Raw genomic sequence first — 10404 nt, 5'->3', positions numbered from 1 at the left:
GAGTACTTTGTGAACTGGTATAGCTCAGAAAAACGTAGATTCATAAATTGGCTTTTATTGTAGATTATGGACAAAAATTGAAATTTTCTTTAAAGAAAGATTGCAGTTGGTGATTCGTGTCATTGGACCAAAGGAATTAAGCCTACTAGAAAAGGACTTTTGTAAATATTAAAGACTGGGTAATCATTTATTGTTGAAATATTTCTAATTCTACATTTGCAAGAGAAAAGAGTTTTCTTTCAAAAACAAGGATATTCTAAGTGACTCAGTGTTTGAGCTGTGTTTTATACATTTATACAAATCACAACAACAGCCGCCTCAAGGCGCTTTATATTGTAAGGTAGACCCTACAATAATACATACAGAGAAAAACCCAACAATCATATGACCCCCTATGAGCAGCACTCTGGCGACAGTGGGAAGGAAAAACTCTCTTTTAACAGGAAGAAACCTCCAGCAGAAATAAGCTCAGGGAGGGGCGGGGCCATCTGCCGCGGCTGGTTGGGGCGAGAGAAGGAAGACCGGATAAAAGATGCTGTGGAAGAGAAACAGAGATTAATTCAAACATGGAATTAAATACATGACTGAATGTCAAAGTTCAGCTTTAGTGAAAATTGTTTCAAGTTACTATAAACAATATCAATTAAATTGTAATAATTTAAATTAAAATTTGAAAATTAGTTAAACAGATTCTTTAACTTTTTTAAATTAGAGATTAAATATTAATATGCAGTGAACAATGACGTTCAAATTTTTGTAAATGATGCACAAACAATAATTGGTATGCTGCATTAACATTTTAAGCCCCACCCTGTCTGTGTGTGTGTGTGTGTGTGTGTGTGTGTGTGTGTGTGTGTGTGTGTGTACTGTTGTCACCTGTTTGCTGTTTTGGTGTGGGTGAGACCCTTCTCTTTAGATTGCTTTTTTGCGTCTTTGTGTGCCCTGTCAATTTTAAAGGGGTATGTGTTGCAATTCTGTACATAATCACGTGCTTCACTTTGTTTAAAAAAACAAAAGATGTTCCTGGTTCTGTGTCAGTGGATCTGGGAAATGTGACCGGTGCTAAAGAATAGATTACAGCAGGTAAATAACTTTTTCCTCTCTTCATGTTTGTATTCTAAATCATACATAAATGACTTGTGTGCTTTTCATAGTTTACTCTCTGTATGTATAAGTTTGCCTTTCCTTGCTCACTGGTGCAGGCTATGTGAATATATTTAACAGTGTGCATATTATTATGAAGTCACTTTGGGGTGTAAAACTGTGGACTTGATCCATTTATGTGTGTGCCGTTACCATTCTCGGTTTGCAATCATAATTGAAAGCATGATTGTCAAGTCTTTTTTTCTTTTCTTTTTTATGGGAAGCAACAGAATCAATTTGATGTTGGAGATTTGACAACCTTTTAATGTAATAAAGCTAAACCTGAGATTAGTTAATCGTAAACCTTTAGCATTACCATATGCTATGACTTCATGTCCACAATGCATTTCTACTGTGCTGACAGATATCCACTGAAGTTAGGATGGTGTTACATGAGCGTTTACACTCATGTAACACCACTTGTGAGCACAAGATGGTGCAAGTCATTAACACTTGATTCTTAAAGGGGAAAAGGAAAGACTCACAAATGGGGTAAGACTACAACATAATTAAGCACTTGGATTTTCTAATGGGCAATTTAAAAAGGACCTTTACGAAAAATACGTTTAACAAGATCACCACTGAACAGTCTTAATTTTTCTCCACTTTTAATCTGTCTTTTCATAAGAGGCTGTTGTAGATCAACGATGCATCTCAGCTCACCTCCTTTACCTAACCATCTTGGGTGTGATATAAGCCACGAATGAGGTTTCTGTCAGCAAGAAGGATTTAAGTCTCTCAGTGATTCTGTCTCACCACACTTCAGGAGCTTTGTCATTTGCATCACATGTTAACATGAGGTGGAACAAACTTATGTACGCACGGTCACGGAGCGAAAAGAAACAAAATAATGAACAAAAAACTAATTTTTTTTAAAGTAATAAATAAATAGTTGGGTTTTTTTGGTTTGGTTTGTTTTGTTTTTTTACAAACAGAATAAGTAATAAAGCAATAAAATAAATAATACGATAAGTAGAGTGCAACCACCAACAGATTACGACGTGATTGAAGCTTTATCACTTTCAGTGGCTTCCAAAAGTATTCGCCCCCTTGAACTTTTCCACATTTTGTCACATTACAGCCACAAACATGAATCAATGTTATTGGAATTCCACGTGAAAGACCAATACAAAGTGGTGCACACGTGAGAAGTGGAACGAAAATCATACATGATTCCAAACATTTTTCACAAATAAATAACTGCAAAGTGGAGTGTGCGTAATTATTCAGCCCCCTGAGTCAATACTTTGTAGAACCACCTTTGCTGCAATGACAGCTGCCAGTCTTTCAGGGTATGTCTCTACCAGCTTTGCACATCTAGAGACTGAAATCTTTGCCCATTCTTCTTTGCAAAACAGCTCCAGCTCAGTCAGATTAGATGGACAGCATTTGTGAACAGCAGTTTTCAGATCTTGCCACAGATTCTCGATTGGATTTAGATCTGGACTTTGACTGGGCCATTCTAACACATGGATATGTTTTGTTTTGAACCATTCCATTGTTGGCCTGGCTTTATGTTTAGGGTCGTTGTCCTGCTGGAAGGTGAACCTCGGCCCCAGTCTCAAGTCTTTTGCAGACTTGAGGTTTTCTTCCAAGATTGCCCTGTATTTGGCTCCATCCATCTTCCCATCAACTCTGACCAGCTTCCCTGTCCCTGCTGAAGAGAAGCAGAGCATGATGCTGTCACCACTATATTACGCACATCCCACTTTTCAGTTATTTATTTGTAAAAAATGTTTGGAATCATGTATGATTTTCGTTCCACTTCTCACATGTACACCAATTTGTGTTGGTCTTTCACGTGGAATTCCAATAAAACTGATTCATGTTTTTGGCTGTAATGTGACAAAATGTGGGAAAGTTCAAGGGGGCCGAATACTTTTGCAAACCACTGTATATAATGAATATAATGCTATTGGATACAGTTTGCAAAGTGTGGTGGAGGTATGGTCTTTGGCTCTGCTGCAGGGAGGGGTGGTGCCGGGGAGGCTGATGGGGCAGCTGCTGCTTCCAATCTGCTCTCAGTACCCACGCGGTAACAGGCACGCTCCTGGACAGCATGGACTCCCATATCGCCACAACATGTCAGCTTCCGGCTGATGTACAGGATCAGGTGGTCGACCCCCTGTCCTGTACATAACCACCGCTCGCTCCCCTGTAGCAGAGCCAAAGACCACACCTCCGCCACACAAGGCTGCTCTGTTAGTTGGTTTTGGACCCTATAATGGACCAATTAAGGGCAGCCCAGTGGGCCCTGTGTTGTGGACACCTGCTCAAATGCAGGTCACATGACTGATCCATCAGCATGTGTGTTGTTGTTTTTTTTGTTTTTTTTCTTTGTTGTTTTTTTTTTGTATAACTTGTATAGTTGATTGCCCTTACCTAAATTGTATGATTTGAGATGTGTAGGATTTGGTCCAACTGATGTCTCAGAGCATCAAGAGTGAGTCTTTGCTCAGTATATCTTATCATAGTAAGATGATGATTTCACAACTTATTTGACATTTTTGTTCTATTTGCTACCAGATAAGAGATCTTCCCATAGTCTAGTAATGGTTTATTTTGTATTTTTCTTTTAAAAGACAATGTTCAAGTTGAGAAGACAAATTTTCAGTGCCAGTTGACGTGACAACCAAATTTGCTACCGAGCACTGGCTTTTTGACCCGTTTGGTTCTCTGTATTTCAAACGGAGCTTGTGTGTGAATGAGAACCAATTGTCCTGTAGTAACTGGGCGGCAGCACCAACTCTTACTTCTTACTTGCTAAAGACAGTTTGCTTTTCTAAGTAAACCTTTGAGCTGAAATTGACCACACCTCGATTCTTAACAAAGATGAGTTGGACCTTCTTAACAACCAACCCATTCATCCTCTTCATAACTGCTAGTTTAGCACGTGTCCACGTATATTGATGCACACATTCCTGTTTGATTCCAGTGCAAGTTTTGTTGAAAACAAAAATCAGTCGACTTCTCAGTTGGTCCAAAACCATCAGTTTTGAGGTAGCTTTGGCTCATTTACTTTCTGGCTTCACATCTACATTACTCCAGACTGAGTGAAAATACATTGTTTCTGCCCACTATCGTTTGCATTACACTTCGCACTTATGTTTTACAACTTTAAAGTTTCAGAGTTGTCCTTAGTCATGCTTTCAGTCTTGGAAAACATTTGCTTTATTTCCTGTATTTGTCATGTCTTACAGATCCTGCACTGATTCCAGTGATCCAGCCAAGCAACAGGTAAACTGTCTGTGTATGCTTAGTTTAAAGATTTCTATTTGATAAATAAATAAAACTTTTGAGTTACATCCACAAAGATCTTGGATGTCGACTTCATGATTTATTGGTCAAAAATGACCAAAAACATTATAGCTTAGAAACTGTGATTATTGTCAACATATAGAACTGGAGGAAAAATATTTAAAATATCATGTCACATTCGACCTCTGACCTCTCTTTGAATGTCAATAGATTGATCTGAAGGACAAAGTGATACTAATGTTACATACAGCCTTTTAAAATGATAGTAGGTTTCCAGACTGGCAAAAACATGTTGGCCTGGGAGACTTTGAGTATCATTGATAATTACATTATGCCTTTAAGTATATTACAGTTACAGGTTATAACTGTTTTAATACATAAGAATTTGAAAACATGTAAAATGTTCCAGATTTTTGTTTTAAATAAACATGTTATCACAAATGTTTTTCCACTGATATTTATTACTAAATGAATTTTGCTTAAAACAAAAAATAAATATGCAAAAAATGATGGGAAGTATATATAAATGGGTTTCAACAGAGAAAATAGCAAAAGGCTGCACTTTGTTGTGCAGTCTTCTTAAAGTATGTTTAAAAAGAACAAGGAAAACACAGCAATTACAATTATATTCCCTTAAAAGTAAACGCTGCCTTAGCTGAGGTTTGTGCTTTGAGTACTTCTTGTTTCCGAACCCCTTATTTTTAGTCTTGTTAGTCTTAGTCATATGTCATTAATAATTTTTCCATTGAATTATGATTTAGGTGAAGCCAGCATTGTGTAGTTATAAAAGATTTTAGATATGAAAGGTGGTTCATATCAGTTGGTCGACTTGTTACAGTAAAACAAATGCATTTAAATTTCTACTCCCACTAAATGATTTACTGTAAATAAAAAGATTTGTAAAACCACAGTGCTGTTGATGACTCTGATTTCTCACTTTCTGGTTTTACTAGGGGTGGGGGGGGGAATCGATACTGTGTAGTATCGTGATATTTTGTTTGCTAATAATGTATTGATACAGGGACAGCAGAAATCGATACTTTGTTACAAAAAAAGTTTTTGTGGACTGGAACTCTGACTTCAGAGCATGTTGATCCTTTTTCTGAGCAAGAATCCTGACATTCCTTCACTGTCCAAATGTGTTTAACTTGTTTTTTGGCACCAATAAACATGACAGTTTACTTATTTTAATTTAAGACATGTTTTATTTTAATTAAGTTTAAAACTTTTTTATTTAATGTAAAATTATATTTTGTTTTAATTTAATGGTAAATAATTTACTTTCAAATTCTTCAGTTGCTGAATGGCCTGCATAGTTTTCATAAATTTCATAGTTCAGAATAGCTATAATTGTACCAGATGGTTGCATTCAGTTAAGTTGGACTAGACTGTAATACAAACCGTTCAGTTTGTCAACAATAAAACTGACTGAAATGAGAGAAAGACTGAGTGTGAGACTTTGATATTAGATAAAATGAATATTGATAAAGTTTACCTTTATGTACAGAATCTGAATATCGCAAAATATTTTTAAAAATTGCAATAATATCGTATCGTGCGTTAAGTATTGTGATAATATCGTATCATGGGATGTATGGTGATTCCCACCTCTAGGTTCTACACAGTCATCCTTTAGTACTCTTTATTTTTTCTGTGTCACAGTAGCAATATGGCCTCAGCTGTATAAAATCTGAGTTTTTAATAATAGTCTTTTTGTTTTATTCTTGATACAGCATGAAGGATTACCCTGGGGTTTAAAGCCACTTTTTGTCATTAAATGTCTAACTACAAGGGAGTATTTTATCTGAATGTCTGGGCCCTGGGTCTCCTCCATCCTGTGGCTCCATGTACCTACTATTAAATACTTAAACGCTCCCACACACAGGTGTTCACATTGTCTGGATTGGCTGCTGCCTCTAAACATGTTATGTATCATCAGTACTTTATGGTGTTCTTTAACATTTAATATTTATCATTTACTGCTACTTATGCATATATTGGTTGTTGCTGTGGTTTCCCTACTGTGTTGTTTTCTTTGCTTTTTTCAACTGGTAGTCAAACAGATTTTCAGTGTGTGTGTGTGTGTGTGTGTTTTCTCTTTCTCTTCCTCGTCTTCTGTTAACTTTCTCCCCAACTTCTCCTTTCTTCTTTCCCATCCCCCAGTCCTGTCTGTTATGATTGTAATAACTCAAAATAAAAATGAAAAAATTCTAATAAACTACGACTATCAAGTGGACCATTTGTAGCAAAAAACGTAATGGTCCACTTGTGAAAATAAATCTGTTGGGCTTTTTGTTTGGCCTTCAGACATCAATTCTCACTGCTACACTGCCAGACAAGACAGGCAAACAAATAAATAAAAGAATAAGAGGTACCCACTGCCCAGCCGGAGATAAAATCTAAGTACTATCTCTTCAACAGAGGACATTTTGGTTACAGAATTGTAATCGCTATTTTTCATATTTTGTCTATACTTTTAGTCAATTTCTTTTTAAGACAGGAAGGCTTAAAAACTAACGAATTATTTAGAAAAATTTCTTTTGAACAAGAATACATATATATAGTTAAATTAGGTGGCGGCAACGTGTCTTTGTTGGGCAAGAAAAAGCTGATAAAGTAAATGATACTGAAAAGAAAACTCTTCTGGAACATATGTGCAACTAATTAATTACGATGGGCAGGAGTTTAGCAATCTGCAAAAAAAGAGGGAAAAAAAGCCCCTACAAATTCAATAGTACTGAGAATAATATTTGTCAGTGTAAAATTGTGAAGACGTTGAATATTTCATCATCTACAGTGTCACTGAAAAATTCAGAGAAATCTCGGTGCACAGCAGAAGGCCAAAAGCTAATGTGGAATGTCTATGATCTGCAGGTCCTCGAGCAGCGTTGCGTTTAAAACGAGTATGTTTTCATTGAATATACAGCATGGGCTCAGGAACACTTCTAGAAGAAGAGAGTTTGCTGTATCATCCATAAATGCAGATCAAGCAAAGAAGCCATATTTGAACATGATCCAGAAATTCTGCTGACCTTCTTTGGGCCAAAACTCATTTAAAACAGACTGCGGCAAAGTGAAAAACTGTCCTGTGCTCATAGGAATCAAAATTTGGAATTTTGTTATGGAATACATGGTTGCTGCATCTTCTGGACAGGAGAGATGCAACGTGGCTTGTCATAAACACCAAGTTCATTCATTCATCATTTTTACTGGAAGTCGCATATACCACATCTGGAAAGACGCCATCAGTGCTGAAACGTATATACAGGTTTTAGAGCAACAAATGCTTATGATGGTTTTGTTTTTTAGAGGTTTTGATTATGTTAGTAAGACGATGCCAAACCAGATCCTGCACCTATTGCTACAGAATGGATTTGTCGTAGTAGAAACCTGCAGCCAAACCTTCCCACACATTTGCAGTCTGGATGCTACACAGTGGTAACTAAAACTCTATCCCAACTTTACTGAGATGTGTTGCTGCCACCAAATTCAAAATACATTTTCACCCCTCAACTGTTAAAAGGCTGATGGGAGGTGTTGTCATCACCCCACTGGACAGCATGGACACCTCAATTTGTGAATGCGATAACTCAAGAATGATGCGACGTAGGAGCTTCATTGGTAGCTCAATTGATACCATAGGTGCATCTGCTAAAATCTCGGATGAGTTCGAATGTCAGTCACCTCGGCCTGGAGTTCAGAAGTTATGTTTTCTGAAAACCTCGTGAATGCTATTATTTGAGAACAAAACGGCGTAGGATTTTGAAATTGACACCATATATGTGTGTAAGTAAGTAAAATTTATTTATATAGTGCTTTTCACAGATAAAAATCACAAAGTGCTTTACAACACAGAAAATGGGCATATAAAAACAATATAACAGTAAATAAAACAATGTAAAACAATAAACCTATAAAAACAGCATAAGAAGAAATTAATCAAATGCTTTTCTAAATAAAAATGTCTTCAGCTGTTTCTTAAAAGAATCAATGGCGTCCGTGCAGCGAAGAGACAGTGGGAGAGAATTCCACAACCGTGGTGCCACAGTCTGAAAGGCCCGATCACCACAGGTTTTAAAACGAGAGCGCGGTACCACCAGCAGTCTCTGATCTAATGACCTTAAAGCCCGAGAAGATGTATGTGGTTTCAGCAGGTCAGATAAATATCGAGGAGCCTGACCACTAAAGGTTAGAACTAAAATTTTAAAATGAAACCTAAAATTTACAGGCAACCAGTGAGGGGAGGCCAAGACTGGAGTGATATGCGATCTTCTCTTGGTGCCTGTTAAGAGACGTGCTGCAGCATTCTGCACAGTCTGAAGACGATTTAAGGCTGATTTGTTAAAGCAAGTAAAAAGGCCATTACAATAGTCTAAACGAGAAGAAATAAAAGCATGAATAATCATCTCAAGTTCAAGCTTTGATACCATTAGTCTGAGTTTAGAAATATTCCGTAAATGATAAAAACAGTTTCGGACCAGCTGCTTAGAATGCTGCTCGAGCGACATCGAGCTGTCAAATATGACAGCTCGATGTCATCATCCTAGATGTGTACTAGGATGATGAGTGGTTGGACTGGTGGTTTATGGTCTATTGTGGATTTAAAAATAGGTTTATAATATTTGCAAGTCATTGCATTCTGATTTTATTCACATTTTACACAGTGTCCCAACTTTTTCAAAATGATGTTTGTAGTGGATCAACATGAAAGTTCAAACGTGGTAAAAAAAAAAAAAGTTCTTTAAATAAAACAAAAATGAAAGATGTCCAGACGAGGGATCATTGATTATTGGGTATCATATATGTAATGATTTTGAATATGGAGCTGGCAGGTAGGAGGAAAAGAGTTTGGTGTGTCAGAGGATCCCAGGGACAGGAAATATCTTTAGCTGTCACACAAGCACGAGTCCTGGCATGTAATAGTAGCTTGTTTGTTAGTTCAACATGTATTACACAATGCCTATTCAGAACGTATTAGTTATCACATTTGACAAATGGTTCCTAAAATGATACAGTTTATTACTGATCGTCATTTTTCAGTTTACCAAAAGGCTTTTTCCCCAGTCTTGCTCAGGTCTGGCAGACTTGCAGTAAAATGTGAGTACATCTTTGACACAGTCAGAGCTGGTTGATGCTTTGAGGGTGGAAAAAGTGTGTTTGTAGCAGAAAGGTTGGGAACCGCCAAGGAGGGGCATGTTGCTTTTCTTTGTCATGCCCAAGGCTGTTCATTATCAACATGAAGGAAGGTAATCATTGAAGTGATCCAGTTTTAACGGGGCTGATCGTGGCCAATTTGGGGAATGAATACTCCTAGTCTCTGTTCGTCTTCTTCTGTGGCCTAGTTCTTCTTTAGCCCAGTTTGTGGCCCACTTCTGGTTCTAGAAGTACAACCAATTTTTGGGCTAATAGTAATTTTTCCTTTTGACTACGTGCTGCGTTGAATTAACTTAACTCCCTGCTCTGTTTCCAACAAGCACTCTGAGATTAAATCAACTTTAGCCACAATAACCTTTATTATGGTCTTATACACTGCATTATGAATGCAAGATTACATATTTATGTGAAATTCAATTGAAGGCAAATCATAATCTTTAAGCCCTGAATATACTACATTACAACCTTGTGGCCTAGATTACAGTCGGTACTATTCGTGACTGTTTCACTGTTACACGCAGGAATCTAATAATGTCTTCAGCCGAATGTGAGTGTCACACTCGCACTGTTCTGATAACTCATGTCTGCTGGATTTAAATAACATCTGTTAATGTGGCAAAAGTTCATTTTGTTTGAAACTGGAGTTACTTTCAAATACTTTGTGATACACTGCTTTCCAAAGCCTTAACAATTACTGTGAAACATGCAGCACGAATGTTCTGAAGCGGCCCCCGTTGTTCTTGCATGCAAATTTCTTAACATACTTAAATGACCCTGAAGCAATGGTTCCTGACCTGCAGGAAACGGTCCAAAAACAATACGGAGAGGTCGCCAAAGGATTAAAAGGAT

Source organism: Aulonocara sp. 'chitande type north' Nkhata Bay, linkage group LG23 (assembly GCF_057382095.1).
Source record: "Aulonocara sp. 'chitande type north' Nkhata Bay isolate Kocher_YH1m ecotype deep benthic linkage group LG23, A_spYH_male_GT1.1, whole genome shotgun sequence".
Classification (NCBI taxonomy): domain Eukaryota; kingdom Metazoa; phylum Chordata; class Actinopteri; order Cichliformes; family Cichlidae; genus Aulonocara; species Aulonocara sp. 'chitande type north' Nkhata Bay.
This window is presented reverse-complemented; position numbering follows the sequence as displayed.